This window comes from Onychomys torridus, chromosome 4, assembly GCF_903995425.1.
Source record: "Onychomys torridus chromosome 4, mOncTor1.1, whole genome shotgun sequence".
In the NCBI taxonomy this organism is placed as follows: domain Eukaryota; kingdom Metazoa; phylum Chordata; class Mammalia; order Rodentia; family Cricetidae; genus Onychomys; species Onychomys torridus.
Window position 1 is genome coordinate 43259429 of NC_050446.1, and position 16944 is coordinate 43276372.

General features: G+C 38.4%; 1 long non-coding RNA gene across 1 annotated transcript in view; it reads left to right on the plus strand.

The window, feature by feature from the left end:
• Positions 1 to 9541: 9541 nt before the first annotated feature.
• The window catches only part of LOC118581485, a 53122-nt gene continuing 45719 nt past the window's right edge, over positions 9542 to 16944 (plus strand). The window contains exon 1 of the long non-coding RNA XR_004944702.1: positions 9542 to 10047. This is a non-coding gene — a long non-coding RNA (uncharacterized LOC118581485). The remainder of the gene's footprint in view (positions 10048 to 16944) is intronic.

Consider the following 16944-nt stretch of genomic DNA (forward strand, 5'->3'; position numbering starts at 1 on the left):
CCCGTTCTTGTGTGTTGCTTTCCTATGTGTGTGTGTGTGTGTTTTTTTTTTTTCTGCAGCCCCAAGAAAGGAAGATTCTTCTCACCAATACAGGATGTTGAACCTACAGAACCACTTTTTTTTTTTTTTTAAGTGTTATCCATGGCATGTGATAGGTAAATGTGGTGGTTTAAATTAGAATGGCCTCCATAGGCTTTATATTTGCATACGTGCTCTCCAGTTGGTGGAAATGTTTGGACGGTATTAGGAGGTGTGGTCTGATTGGACGAGGTGTGTCACTGGGGCAGGCTTTGAGGTTTCAAAAACCCACCTATTCCTAGCTATCTCTCAGTGCCTCAAGTGTGTGTGTCAAAACGTTAGCTGTCAGCTACCACTCTAGCCTGCCTGTTGCCATGCTCCCTGCCATGATGGTCATGGTCCTCTGGAATCCTGAGCTTCAAATTAAATGCTTTGTTTGTAAGTTGCCTTGATGACAGTGCTCTGGAAGTCCTTCTGACATATTGGCAGTTGCCATGAATATAAAATGACTTGTATTCCTCTTATCTTTGTGGGAGAACAGTTTGAATACACCCAGTGAGGACTCTGGTTGGCACATTTTTATTTAGCATGCATGGTGTGCGAGCGCCTACATTTCTGCAGATAAGCAAACACAAACCATGTGTTTCCCTGTAGTTTCAGCAATGATGAAACTTGGTGATCATTTTGACCTAGTTCACAGGGCAGCTATTTCTAAGACTGTGTGTGAGTGTGAGTGTGTGAGTGTGTGTGTGTGTGTGTGTGTGTGTGTGTGTGTGACACCAAAGAAACAACTGCTTGCTAATGTCTCCCCATCTCTTATCTCCCTACACTCTGATCTATGAGCTGTTAGTACTATGGTAAACAGCTCTGTTCAGTCTCCGCTCTGGGTCCTCACAACCAAAGTTACTCTTCCATGGCACATGAATTGCTTCAAAATTTCACTTCTGATTTATTTTGTGGTAAGACATGTATTATACATTTTTAAAAATTAATTAATTAATTAATTAATTTTTATTTAATTTTATTTTTTGAGCTGAGGATTGAACCCAGGGCCTTGCGCTTGCTAGGCAAGCGCTCTACCACTGAGCTAAATCCTCAACCCCATTACACATTTTCAAAGGGGCCAGATGAAAACAGTTTAATACAGAAATGGCTTGCTGGGATGCAGGAAGTAGCAATAGGAAAGCCAAGGTCCTTCCTTGCTAGAGTTGGTGTCGTTTTTAGCAATAAAAGAAGAGGAAGGATACCTTCTCTCTGTCTCTGTCTCTGTCTCTGTCTCTGTCTCTCTCTCTGTCTCTCTCTCTGTCTCTCTCTCTCTCTCTCTCACACACACACACACACACACACACACACACACACACATATAAATTAAAGAAAAAAGATGCCATGAATTTGAGAGAGAACAAGAAGGGGTACATGGGAAGAGTTGGAGGAAATAAAGAAAAAGGGTCATGTTGCAATTCTAATTTAAAAAACAATTTTAATTAACATAAAAGACATTCAGGGGCTTAACACAGTTTATAGAGATAAAAATCTCCATGATAAATGATTCTGCTTAGCACCTTGATCCTTGACACCATCCTACAGTAAGATAGGTTCTCAGAAACCAATCCATTGACATTTAAATATTTCTCTTCTCCAGTAAAATATGGTAATGATTTCAGAGGAGTGGGAATTATTGCTAAAACTTAATATATACTGGGCCTTGAAACCTCAAAGCAATTTCATGACATTGATATTATCACCATGATTTCCCAGGTTAGAAAACTGAGAGTCTGGAGTCTTGATCATTTTGGTGAAGGGAGAGGTAAAATGCAGTGTGGAAACTAACAACCTGTCTTCAAAGTAATAATAATATCATAGGGCCATCACACTCTTGTTTTATATAAATCTCTCTGAAGTGGCACATTATTGCTATGGAACTGGCAAGTCTCTGGGATCCAAGTTCAAGGGCAAAGTAGGAGATGATGCAGTTCTTCTTCAGCAGTCTGGATTACATCACATTGCACTTATCAGATGCCATGGAGGAAACACATTTCTACATGTGGCCAAGCCAAGGAGACCTGCAAGTACAAGACAAACCTGCAGCCAGAGTTCTGTCAAATGTGATGTGGGGCACATGGCCAAAAAGGAAAATGGCAAATGGTAGCTCTTCTTAGTTGGCTTAGAGTCTGAGATCTTCTACAGCATGTTAAAAGATAGGATGAAGTTTGGAAATACTCTCACCTAGTCAACATATCAACTACTTAGAGAGGAACATGGAGCAGAGAAGCCCTCCTCAGTCTGTCAGTGCCTTAGTATCCAGAAGTCTACATTTCTTTAAGAAAACTAAAAGAGCAGAATTGCTGCTGATCATGAGAGTTTGGCAATGAGGGTGTTCTGCCAAAGCTTCATGTTTCAAATATCATATTGAATTCTATGTGTTTTTCTTTTTCACAGTTCATTTTTGAAAACACAAATGCTTTCTGGCTCTGCTGGATATTTGTGAAGACACAGAGCACACGAGAACAAAACACTGTCTAGGCTTTAAAGGCTTGATTCTTCTCAGAGTGTGGCAGGGGACCAACAGCATCTCCATCTTTGAGGAGCTTGTTGAAATTGTGGATCCTGTCTTTTTACCCATGATCTCCAGAACAGAATGTGCATTTTGACAAGATACCTCAGAGGCATGAATCCTGTAGACACTGTTGTCTAAACATGGTGCTGCAGGGTACCACTGAAACAGGTACTTGAGACCTTAGCACAGCTGATGCCATGATAGAGGCACCGTTTAGACCAGGGGTTCTCAACCCTTCTGATGCTGCCACCCTCTAATAGAGTTCCTCATGTGTGGTGAACCCCAGCCATAAAATTATTTTCATTACTACTTCATGACTGTAATTTTGCTGCTGTTATGAACCACAATGTAAATATCTGTTTAGGTTTCCCTGTTAAAGGGTTCTTTGACTCTCCCCAGGTTGAGAACCACTAACTGAGGTCATAAAACACAGCATGTAGGCAGCATCACCTAATAAAACAAAGACAAAAACCTGATCCATCAAAGTTCATAGTTCTAGGAAAGCCCCTAAATGTACGAACGTTCCTTTTTAGCTTCTGCAGTTCCTCCTCAGGCTAACTGTTCTTGCTCACTGAGGTGTATCAGTTCAGGATGTGGTTTTGTGCTTAAAAGCTCATCTGAGAAAAGTTCGGGACTGCACTAGGATCACAAACACCCAGTGTAGTCTCTGGCAGGCTAATAAAGACTGTCCACTGGCTTGAACCCATGCCGGAGCCGTCTTCACTGGTGGATACCCTACACTATTAGCCAGTACTTTCCCAGTTCTCATGAGGTTTTTTATTATTGAATTTTTAATTGCATGTGAGCAATGGTTTTCATTATGACATTTTCATACGCACATGTCATAAGACTTCACTCTTATTTGTCTCCCCTCACTGCTCTGCTCTGCTTCCCCTTCCCCCTCTTTTTGTCTTGTTCCTCCTCCTAAATGATTTCGTACCCCATGGGACCTAATGCTTTTAAGGCTATCTACTTTTTTCTGTACCCCAAACATGGAATTCAATCATTCTGCTCTTCTCCTCATTCCCTAGGCACCTCTACTCAAATTCAGAAACGCCTTCTCCTAATCTACTCTTTAAGTAATATTTTGAGATCGTTCACTGTGTTGGCTCTGTAAGTAAAAATTAACATTCCACTTTCTTTTCACCTAAGCGCCTTCTGCAGAGGCAATAAATGTGCGCAATCATTTTTTGAAACTTCCTGTACATACTCAAGCATATGAAATATGTTTTTCCAATAATGATACCATTTGTTATATATAGCTACATAATTTGCTTGGCTTAAATTACATCAAGTTTATTCCCTTGTTATTAACCTAAGAACCTTTCATTGTATATGGCTACCAATGCTCTAACATCTACTTAATCAGTCCTCAAAAGACAAACACACTGTTTTAAACAATACTGATGCAAACATCACTTTGCAACACCTTTCCATCATGCAAATTTTTCTTTAAGGTACATTCTCAGGAAATGATTCTGCTTTTCTACACAAGTAGAATCCATTTAACACTCCAGTAGTAAACTTTCCTCCACACTTTTGCTACTACAAATTCCTGGACTTTTTGTTTCTTTCTTTCTTTTTCTTCCTTTTTTTTTTTTTTTTTCTCTGAAAGGGGCAGTCTAGGCAAAGTCTTTATTTCACTTGTAAATTTACCTGAGGCATTTAATAGAAGCACAAAGAGAGTGGAAGAGAATGAAGAAAATTATGTTCTAAAAACTGGAGATAGCGTGTTCACACAGAAACAGGACCAGATGGAAGCAAGAGGCTAGAGCAGGATAGGAAAGTGGGTGTCCAGATCCCATGGGTCCAGATCCCATGGACCCAGTTCATCTGCCAAAGACAGAAAACTGGAGCCATTTTTACACAAAAAACAGGAATATTGTGTGCTGAGAAGATAAAACCAACTATCTATTGTGCCTTTCTACCAGTTAGAGGGAACCTTCGATTTCCTGAGGGGGAACTAACATCATAGAAGCATTCTTCTGATTGGTAAATTGGTCCTAAACCCAAGTTAGAGAAGTTATATGGGTAGGCAAGGGTTGGCTTCTAGGAGGAAAATGTTTAGCAAATTGGAAGGCTAAACAAAGACCTTTTCTGCCCTAATTGGACTGGTCGATGCAAAGTTATTCATAATAATATCCCTAGAAAGTGGACATTTGAAACCAGAGCATCTTGAATGCTGTTGCTACCTGCTCCTTTCCCAACACCAGATGACGATGATACTATTTTTAGGAAATGTCATATGGAAGATTGATATCTGTTCTACCTCTCATACATTCCCAAATGAGAAAGTTTCAATAGAATTTTGGCAGCTTTTAAATGTTCTACTTCTCTCGGTTTTACTTGCTGATATAAAAAAAAAAAATCAGGAAAAATTGTAGTGTTACTCTATTCAAGAAAATCAGACTTCCAGGACCATGCCTAACAGAAGTGGCATGAGTCAGCTTCCAGGCTCTTGCTCCTGATAAGTTCCCATTCTTGAATCCTAAGGTGACCCATACTGCTATGAATAACAGTGAAATAGGCATGCAAAAAATCACTTTGAAACACAAAATCCAATTTCTTTTGGTATATTCTCAGGATTTCTGGTTCATGTGGCAGTTCTATTTGTAATTCAAAGTACACACACTGTTGGGTCATATTCTATAGAACAGAAGAAAGAGAAGTGGGTATAGTACCATGAGGTCCTGATTTTATTTTCTTTCCAAAAAATGATAGCACCAAGAGAACCTACCTTATTGTACTTCTGTGGGTCTCAGAACAGACAATGTGTGAATTTACTTAGAAATGTGGATAAAATATTATAACTGTCGGTTAATATTTTGCTACGTATGTCTTAGACTAGATTCCTAAATTCACTGACATCTCAGAAAAATGGCTTAAATACATAGAAAAGGATACTTAATAACAATTCTTACAAGTAGAAAGGGTGTTTTTGTGTGTGTCCATGCATATGTTTATGAGTGGATATGCTTATGTTTATGTGTATATGCATGTGTATGATTGTCTTTTTATGAAGCTAGTATCTTTCTTTTTTATAATTTATTTAACTTTATTTTTATGTGAAATTGTGTGAAGGTATCAGATCCTTAGGAACTGGAATTAAAGAACTATCAGCAGCCATGTGGACACAACGAATTGAACCTGGGTCCTCTGGAAAAGCAGTCAGTACTTCTAACCTCTGAATCATCTCCCCAGCCTCATTAGTATATTTCTACCATACATATTTACTCCAGAAAATTTTTAGACTGCATTGTTGAGTTGTTTGAAGTACCAATTCCTGGGAAGAGTTCATTTGACTTTCTGAGGCTCTAACATGGTCCATGTGTAATTGGAAAGACCATGAGATTCAATATAACTTGGATTCAAAGATGAACTTGAATTCAACATTCTTTCCCAGCTCTATGATATGACATATTCAGTGTGACTCTAAATACCATCTTTTCTTCTGGGTGCTGTTGTGGAACATTATTTTAACTATACAACGATGTGTTACATTTGTGTATGCTGCAGAATGTTACTTTAACTGTGTAAAGCTGTGTTACTTTTGTTTATGCTGCATTTGTTTAATTATGTAAAGATGTGTTGGATCTGTTTCACCTTGCCTGTCTAAGGCACCTGATTGGCTTAATAAAGAGCTGAACAGCCAGTTAGCTTGGCAGAAGAGGGATAGGTGAGGCTGGCAGGCAAAAAGAATGAAGAAGAGGAGAAATCTAGGTTTGAGGAGGAGGAATGAGAGCAGAGGGAGGAGGAGAGAATGAAGAAGATGCCAGGGGCCAGAAGCAAGCCAGCCATCAGCCAACCAGACATGGAGACAGTAAGAAAGTAAGAAAATGTAAAAAGCCCCGAGGCAAAAGGTAGATAAAGAGAAACAGATTAATTGAAATTAAAAGAGCTAGCTAGAAATGAGCCTAAGCTAGGCTGAGCATTCAAAACTAGTAATAAGTCTCTGTGTCATGATTTGGGAGCTGGTTGGTGGCCCAAAAGAAAAAGCCTGGTACATTTGGCACACCGTATTGGGCACCAGTTGAAGCATTTATCAAATTCTTCTTTATCAATAACCCCCCCCCCATTCCTTGATCCAAAAGGGCTTAGATCCTCCCTAAGCCCTACCCTACTATTTCCTGTGTCTCTCTATCTGTCCCCAGACCTCCAAAACCTCTATGATTCATTTTGTACAGCTAGTAGCTGCCTATGCCCTCTGATTCAAAGCAAAGTTCATTGCCAGTCTCAGGAGCATCAGAATGTGATCCAAATTTCACACAACAGGCTGCATAGTCCTAAACTGAAAGTCCTTGATCTCCTGACTTCTTTCATGAGTTTGTGTATCAACATCTAGATAAAAAAAAACTATGGAAAGATGGGCTCCTATGCATGGCACAGGAGGAAAACATGGAACTCTTGGATGTTTCAGGGGCAGCAAGGAGGGCAGGGCTAGGAGGAACAGGAAAAAAAAAGGAATATAAATCCCTATCTTTAGTGAAATCTCTTACATCTAAAAGTCATTGGCTTAGCTAAATATTTGGTAGAACCTAGCAGTAGACAGAATCTGGTCCATCTGGGAGACAGGGAGGAACACAAACAAGACTTTCGGATGAAGAAGATGGTGCAGAACTAGGTTCCTGAGAAGTTGTGGAAATAATTTGGATTTCCACAGTCTGTAGATACCTGATTGAATTATACCAGCATCTTTGTGAATATGATGGTATTTAACTTTGCTGTATTACATCTGTAGGCATAAATGTATTTTTATGTCATTTTAACTTGCCAATAGGAGAAGCAACACATTTTTTTTTTGTCTTATTTAATATAATGTAGTGCTCATGGGAAAAATAACATAAATTTCCTTTAGAAGACATTCATTAGTCTCTACCAATATATCTGCTCATCACAAATGGAAAGTTGCTTCCGTTACCTGGAAGTAGAGGCCAGTATTATTGTTCAAAATTCTGCTATGCACAAGATAGACACATTGCTAAGAATTATGACCCCCAAACTTCAATTAGGCCAAGACCAAACCTTGTCTTAGAACAACCACTTACTTCACAGAGAGAAATTGAATATCAAAGAGGCCATTGGTGTGTGCTAGTAGCATTGAGAAAAAAAAGAGAGATAAGTCCTCTAGTGCATTCCTGTTACACCATTTAGCGTCTAAGCGGTAGCATTCTACATGGAACTGCTGGAAAGTAAATATTACTGTGAACACATTAGACTTTAGATATAGTACATAATTGCACAAATCTTTAAAGCACAGCACAGCTAACATTAGGGTAACCAGGCAAGGAAGAAAATAGAGAATTCAATTATGTACCATCTATTCAGTTTAGACCTCATTTAATTCAAATTCCAAAACACCTAAAAAGAAAGAAATCAGTATGCTTTTAAGTTCTTACACAAAGCAAAAACTTTCTTTTTAAAATAGCCAATGGAGGCAACGTCTAAGCAGAACCAAATGCAATTGGAGAATGCTAGTGACAGAACTATGTCTGTATATACATACACAGACACTTACTTATATTCCAGATGTGTGGATACGATGATGTGCACATTCCTTATTCTTAACATTTTATTTCTGCCAGACCAAGTAATCTTGATCGGAGGAGGCTTCTATGCCAAGCTGCATCTATTGACATCAGTAATATAAAATCAGGCCTTTAGGGAGCCATAACTGTCTCTTCAAATGATTTGGGAAAATGAGGCCTGTTTCTGTCATAAGTGATCAACACGCCCCTGTTAATCATGGTTAGCAGTGTGAAATGACACCTAGGGAAATTAATTTCCAAAGCACTGGTTTTCATTCTTTTAATTCAACAATGCACAGTATCTCATGCGATTTTCCACAGTCTACCTAGAGAACATGTGTAGTTAGTCCACCTTGTACCAGCACTCACTTGGAGACACCCAAGCAAAAAATGAGTCAACTTTTCACTCAGCCCTTTGAGCTCATGGAGAGAGTTTACAGAGCCTTTATGTCCTTAACTCCTACCACATAGTACAAATCACAGAATATCGCTTGTCAAAAAACACAAAGGAAGCCAAACACTCAAACGTACCTCCAACTTTTAAAATCCATCTATCTTTTCAGAGACGGTGCACTCTGTTGTGTTATTGTCTCAAGTTTAACTGTATGAAAATTCCCTGCCTATCTTACACTGCTGCAGCAACCTCACCCTGCTACTTGCCCTGCATTTTATGCAGCATGCAGTCTGGGGCTGCTGTTTTCACTACTTCCTGCAGCAGGACACAGTATGAGAGAGAGAGAGCCTGAAACAGAATCAGTGCTATTCTGTTTTCCCTTATACTCTTAGATGAGTAACTGTTCACATCAAACCAGGGCTCGTCCCTCCAGATCTCCTAAGCACAGCCGCTTCGGACCCAACACAGCTAACCCAGCCTCATTCAGTGCTAGTATCAAATGACACTCACACTGCAGCAGTATTCATCTTGAGACTAAGCAGGCAGGATTTATTATCTGCGGAAGTCCCCTAAGTACCAGGTTACTCAAGCTCCATTGTAACAAACAGGCGAGACAGAAGACAAGTGCAGCAGCCACAGAGCTCATTTCCAAGACAAGCGAATTCACAGTTAGAGTCAAGGGCAACACGGCGCCAAGACCTGCAGTAAGTCTTTTCGAGCTCATAACCATATCTAACAAAGCTCTCCTGCAATGCCTCAGATTAAACAGACCATATTTGGTTTAAGCATAAAATCAACACCCCAGAAAATATGTTTGATTAGCAAATTTCCATTTATGATGTTTTTACTGGTGTCCTAACGCTGGGGTCAGTGCAAGACTTCCAATGCTTATTCAAGCATGCTGACTTAACTGGAACCTCTTAGTAATGCCTACCTGCACCTCTCAGTCTGGCTGAGAGGAACCTACCAGGACCAAAGGATAAAAAAAAATCATCGAATCATGCAAAAAAAAAAATATTTACCCCAAAAGATGTATGTAGTTAAAGCTCAGCTTCCTGCATCCTCCATAGCCCCTGAAGTGTTAATCTGAAGAAACAGTTCCATGAGTTTCCACAGGCCGGTAGTGAGTCTCCTACACTTGACCTAGACAGACTTACATAACAAAGCATCAGTGCTGGGGAGCTTGTACGATGTCATCACCAGCAAGAATAAGAAGTATTGGCAGCAGCAAGCAGGCAGGCAGGCTGGGATTTTGCATGGAAATCATGAACCCTGCATTGTTTTTCTCCTTTGAAATGTTTTGGAAGGAGAGTTATGAATAGCCCAGAAATAGGTCTCATTTTGTGGGTGGGAAGAATGACCAGAAGCATGGAAGCTAAATCTTCCAGCAAGTGCAAGGTACCTCTCCTGGAGTGTGCAGTAAAACCGAGAGGAGGAATTGCCTTCTGTGAACTTCTGGAGCATCACATCTGGAGTGAAGAGGACGGCGAGGCAGTGAGTGCATAATGCAAAGGACGCTGCTGAGAGCTTTGGTCTGCTTTTAACTCATTGTGGTGAGTAAAGGGGGATGTGCCGTTAGGAAATGAGAGTTGGGGGCATAGGTTGTTTTGCAGAGTAATAACTGAAGGGTTTGTAAAGTGTTCTCATACTTTAAGCACATTTTTGTAAGCAAAATGATGGTAGAATTATTCTTTGAGATCAAATTGAGACTGTGCTGGGTTAAACTGTTTAATGCATTTTTAACTCCTGATGTTCACCTGAGAACGTCGATGTGGTTTGCAGATAAATGTCAGATATCATAATTTTACTGCCTATACTGAAAAACAGGTTATTAATATTCTTATTAGCTCTGCATATAGTGAATAATTTTTAGATTTTGAAAGCAATCTCTATGAATACACCAAGGGAATTCTTGTTTTATTTTATCTTTTTTTGGGGGGGTAGGTGGGTGGTCTTTGTTAGACTCCTTGAAACCTGAGGGAATATTTTAAACAGTATATCTAAAAAATATGTACACTAACTACCTAATTATCAATCAATTATCTCAAGTGTATGTAATACAAGTTACATCCTTAAGACCCACAAACAGTAAATCCAGTCTTCCATCGTGAATCTGAGGATGATGATATCATATTAGCATACCATGACATCATATTATTTAATTATATGTGAAATAATGGTCTTACATGGGTTGTAGACTAAGCTCTATAGTTTCTGAGGCAACTGAAATATAGAAGCAGCCATGCACTACTTAAAAATAAAATACTTAAAAAGGTTCTGTTCTTAGCTAGGATTTTGCTGCTAATTTACCACATTGAGACCAGGGTGAGGAAATGAGAGAATGTGGGTCTAGGAAAGAACACAGTGATCTAATTCCTCCTGTCACTTAATGAGTAAGGAAACTGCTCTTAAAGGGAGTTAGACATGTCTAAACTGATGCAGAAGAGGTGAATGGAACATGGTTTTCCTCAAATTCACCTGGAATTTTGCTATCACAATATAGTAAACAATTGCTTGTTTGTTTGTTTCATACTAGAACATGGGCTGGATTTACAGAGATTTAATTTTTTTTCTCAGACAAACTATAATGTCACTAAACATTTGCTATTTTTCAGTAGTCTAGATTTTGGGAAAACAAGTTCTATAGTAGATGGAATGAGCAATTTTCTGATTCCCTGCCCTGCACCCCAGAATCATAAAGAACATACTGACATAATGTTGAGCCACATTTTCGAAGTATTAAGTTGTATTCTAAATATTAAGTGATATAGACTGTGTTGATGTGGATTATGTAATAGGGCTTCCCTGTGCTTTAAAGCATCGATTACCAGGAAATAAACAGCATAGGAAGCCAGGGTTTGGAAAATATGTATCGTTTAAAAAAGTTCTGTCTTAACATCTTTTGAAGAACAAGTCTCTTATAGTCAAGAACAGTTTTTCACATTTGTGTCTCTTCTGTTAGGACAGTGGTTACTGTCATCAAATGTTTGCCAAATGAACAAATAGTGCAGTGAATAGGGTTCACCATGTACTAATGTCCAGGGAGCTGCATCTACTATGGTTTGGTGGAGTTCTTTGGGGAATAATTTTAAATCACCTATAAAATTATTCATTAATATGTTATTAAATAATTGCCCATGAGAACGAATGCTTCTGTAATACTTGCTTAGAAACTATTCTTACAATGTTTCAAGGAAAGATCCTCCTACTAGATGGTGGCAGTACGAGTTTGGCCCCACATCAGATGTAACATGGTATTCACCAGCTTAATTAAAGGTGTTTTGGGTTTCCACAGTGATGTGATTGTCTGGAGGGAGAACTTCAGAGTCAATCCAGCAAACCTCTAATCCTTACTGGCCTAAGCTCAGTTTTCTTCCTCTGGACCATCTTCAGCCCATGTCTTTCATCCTGCCATTTGTTCTTGGTTTGGTTTTATGGTGCTTGGTGTCAAACTCAGCTGTGTACATGTAAAGCAATCCTGTACCATTGAGCTGTACTCTGAGTTTCATCCTCCTGCTTGTTGCTTCATGGCCTCAGGGTGGCTGCCTCACCACTGGCTTCTTGACTAAAATGTAGATAAAAAGAAATTGGAAACACTAGGTGTTAAGTACCAACAGTTCAATTGTTACTCTCAGGACATTTCCAGAGGACCATCCTGAGACTGACTTACATCTCATGGTGTTTAACTGTGAAAAATCCTGTCTTTGGGAGTGTCCAGAATAACTTTTTTTTTCTGTGCCATTGCCATATCCCAGTAAATCTTGGGTTCTGTTTTTAAGGCCAATGTGGTATTCTTCCATATATTAGCTACTTTTGTCCTTGCTGTGACCATGCACCTGACAAGAAGGAGCTTAAGGAGTTAATTTCAGTTTACAGTCAGAAGGTATAGGGTGTTCCATTATAAGGAGGCATGGTAGCCTGAACTTAAGGCAGCTAGTCACATGATGTCTAAAGTCAGGAAGTGAAGCATAACTGTCCCTGCTCAGCTACATTTCTCCTGTTTATCCAGCACAGGACCCCAGTCCATGGAAGTACCCACATTTAGGATGGGTCTTTCAGTCTTAGTTAGCCCAGTCCCTGACAAGCACACACCTAGCAGTCTGTCTCCTGGTGATGTCAGTGACCTTGTTAAGCTGATAATCAAGGTTAACAAACACACCTCCCCCATACATTCTATTTTCGTTATGGTTTTGATTGCTGGTAAAATTGTAACACATTTAGCATGGCTAGATAGTTTAAACATGTTTAAATTCCAAAAGCACAAAGAGACTTCTCATTGAAAAAAAACAAAAACAAAAACAAAAGATTTTATTTTTAACTGTGTATGTGTATGGTGCAGGGTGGACACCCATGAGTACAGGTGACCAGAGAAGCCTGAAGATGCCAGCCTTCCTAGAGCTGGCGTTATAGGCATTTAGTTGTCAGCCCCCTAATGTGAGTGCTTCTATTTGAACTAGGATCTTCTGAAAGAGCAATATGTGCTCTTAACTGTTGATGCTCTAGCCCTGAAGCATCTCATTTTATAACTAAGACCTTCAAATACAGTTGTTCAAAGGCTTCTTTATTAAAAAGAAAACTTACCATGAGAGATCTTAACTCTCAAGATCTCTGTACTAAGTAAAATTAAGCCTCAATAATTTAGAAAAGATGGTCCTACTACTATTGTTGATTATTCACAGTTTCCCTATTTACCTGTTAAAATCAAGTAGTCTTGAACCATGAGCTTCTTCTAGGTGATTCATGGGCATATTCTTGTTTTCCATCAACTTAATTATATGATATTGCTATTGGCCAGAAGTCATTCTGTATCCTGGGACACTGGAATGAGAAGGGCCATCTACTTAAGAACCTTATTTTATATATTTACAGGGGTTGCAGCTAGACAAGAATGTGAGATTTCTAATTTTATAGGAAAAAAAAAGATGTGTATTACTTTGTCTTAAAACCAATTTTTATGGAGAAGATAGTTGACTTTTAGAGCAAAATTACAATAATCTTGAAATAGCCTTTCAAAAACAATTGTATATTGCACTAGCCTCTACCTCACTAAAGTCCAGGTACAGTCAATGGCATACATATGTATATGCATATATATACATGTATATACATATGTGAGTTTTATAACATATACTTGTTTTTTGTTTCATTTTTATGATGCAATGTATTTTTCATTTTTTCCATTTATTGAAATAGATACTTTTATCATACCTAATGTCTTGATCAGAGTTTCCTCTCCCTCTACTCTTCCCAGTTCCTCTCTACCTTTCGTACCCTACGAGTCCACTCCCTTTCTGTCACTCATTAAAGAAGAACAGGCAGGGTTGGGGATTTAGCTCAGTGGTAGAGCACTTGCCTAGCAAGCACAAGGCCTGGGGTTTGATCCTCAGCTCCAACAAAACAAAACAAAACAAAACAAAACAAAACAAAACAAAACAAGCTTCTAAAAGATAACAACCAAACATGACAAAATAAAATATAATAAGATGAAACAAAAACTATCATATCGCAGTGGATTATGGCAACCCAACAGGAAGAAAGAGTCTCAAGAGCAGGCACTTGTGGGTCTTGTAACACATACTTGTAATATCAGGCCTTGGGAGACTGACACAGGAGGATCTAGAGTTAAGGCTAGCCTAGGTGATGCACTGGTCCTAGATCAGCCTGGCCTACATAGTGACAAGTGAAAGCTGATCTTAAAAAATGTGTGTATGAGCCGGTTGGTGGTGGCACACACCTTTAATCCCAGTACCTAGGAGGCAGAGGCAGGTGAATCTCTGTGAGTTCAAGGCCACTCTGGTATACAGAGTGAGACTGTGAGATCCAGGACAGGCACCAAAACTACACAGAGAAACCCTGTCTTGAAAAACAAAAATAAACCAACAAAAAAAAAAATATGTATGTGATATAATTGTGGTAGCAGATCCAATATGACTTCTGTATGTTTTGTTAGATTTTATATAAGAATTAACTATTCTTCTTTTTGAGAAGCTTAATAAGTCCATTTAAAAACATGCCCAATAAATTATAGAAACAATTTACTTTAACACTTTATAACACAATTCTTTTTTCTTTTTCTTTCTTCCTTCCTTCCTTCCTTCCTTTCTTTCTTTTTTCTTTTTCTTTTTCTTTTCTTTTTTTTTTTTTTTTGAGATAAGATTTCTTTGTATAGTCCTGACTGTCCTGGAACTTGCTCTATAGACCAGGCTGACCTCAAACTCAGAGATCTGCCTACCTCTGTGCTGGGATGAAAGGCATGCACTGCCCAGCATGACAACATTCTTAATGAGTTTCTTGTTCTTGAAATCTATAAACTATTCTAGTTTCTCTAAACACTCACATTTAGTCCATTATTTTGTTATTTTAATACCATTAGAACGATTATAAAGTATATTTTACTTCATCACTCTTTAAAACAAGCAAAAGGACAGAGTGTGTATGTCTCTTCAAAATCTCATTTTACCTCCTTCTGTTTGCCTTATAACCTTGCTTCTTTGAAGCCTTTTTTTGGTTGGAGTTCAAAATTAAGACATCAGACTTTGAATCCAGCTTGATAAGTTCAGAACTGAACAGTGAGCCTCACATTTTGATGTGGACATCTGTGAGTACTGGGAGCTGAAAACAGCCATGCCCCTTCTGCTGAAGACCACCACTCCCTGAGGGTGCAGACCTTATTGAAGACTGTGTCACCTGAACTGGGTAGTCTAGACTGACCCAGGTCTGATTATTGTTTATTTTTATTTTATTTTTTGTCTGATTTCTTTTCCAGTCCCACCCACCAATTTCTTATTTGGAGAATTGCAGACATCGAGAGACTTGTTCAAGGCCACATTCCTAGTCCACTGTAAAACTTGGCCAACAAATACATCTTTATGAGTAGATTCAAAGAAATGAAAATTCAGTATCATTGAAATAAATAATTAAATCTTCTTTTGTACACATAGCTGGATTGTAAAAAATATTTAAATGTATTTGATATAAGAAAAATCTTGAAAATCTTCTATGTAGTGACTGAAACATTTCCTTTGTGCCCCTTCATTTTTATTTATTCATATTTTTCTTTTATTCAAAAGTGATTGTAGCAGACTTTCTTGGACTCCTAGCCCCTAAATCATGATACAGAGATTTATTATTAATTGTGAAAGTTGGGCCTTAGCTTAGGCTTGTTCTGAATTAGTTCTATAACTTAAATTAACACATGCCTTTTAATCTACATTCTTTCATGTGGCTTGACTACCTTTACTCTGTACTCTGCCTCCTGCTTCCTCTCCATCTGGCTGGAATCCCATCTTTTTTCCTCAAGGAGTCCTCTCTGCCCCCAGAAGTCACACCTAACTTCTCCTTCCTAGCTATTAGACATTCAGCTTTTTATTAAACCAATCACAGTGACACATCTTTACACAGTGTAAAGGAATATTCTGCAATATTTCTCCCCCTCTTGTCTAAATAACAAGGGAAGGTTTTAATTAACATAACAAAACTATAAACAATAAGAACAATTATTAGGTAAGAATTGCATTCATAATATCCAGTCGATTTGTATTTGGCATATTTGGAGATAATATTCTATTATCTATCTTATCTTGATGAATTTAAAGTTTTATACCAAACCATTTTCTATCATAACTTGTATTACTTTTTTAAAAATACCTTTTAGACCTTAAAAAACATTTTCTTAGATAAGCAATTTAAGCTTTTTGTCTCTCAACCTTACATATTTTATACCTCTTTTGTGAGTTTATCTTTTGAGTTTTGTAACAAGGAAAACTATGACTACCTTGTCTCCATCAGAGACCTGAGAAGGATGTAATATTACTTGAGTAAACAGGAAACACAGTGCAAGCCACTCTCAAGACTATAGAAATGAGAGAAACAGCTGGCTGCCTGGACAGATTGCAAGGTTCCTTTGCAATGTCGGGGCATCCATCTTTGGCCTACAGGTCTAGAATATCTGACAGACTTTTCTGTGAAGAAGAAAATTTTGAAGGACTGTCCCACACTGTGTTGGGAAACTTCAGCAGTTGCTTTATTTTGTGTCCTGCTTGTCTAGTTTGGACAGCACACTGTCAGCAGTCAAGGCAAGGGTAGCTTCTTGCCCAAATATCTAGCTTTTTCCATGAAGAAAACAAATTCCATATGGAGTTTTTTCAATGCCCATCTTCCTTTTCTGAAGAACATTGGTGCTGCCATGAGCAAATGTACCTCACTGTCATGAAAAGCCTTATGTTACTAAAACATTTTAAATGCCAGATTCTGTAGGTCTTTGAAGTGTTTGAAGATCACCTATTTATCTAAAATATTTGTCTGTATGACCTTGAAAGCATACCTAACACGACTATGTGTTTGGTTGTTACAGACAACTAACTACTAACCTGTCTTTCATTATTATCCTAAATAGCTTTCAAGGACTAAACTTTACATTACCTTTTAAAATGAGATGCATAAGTACAATA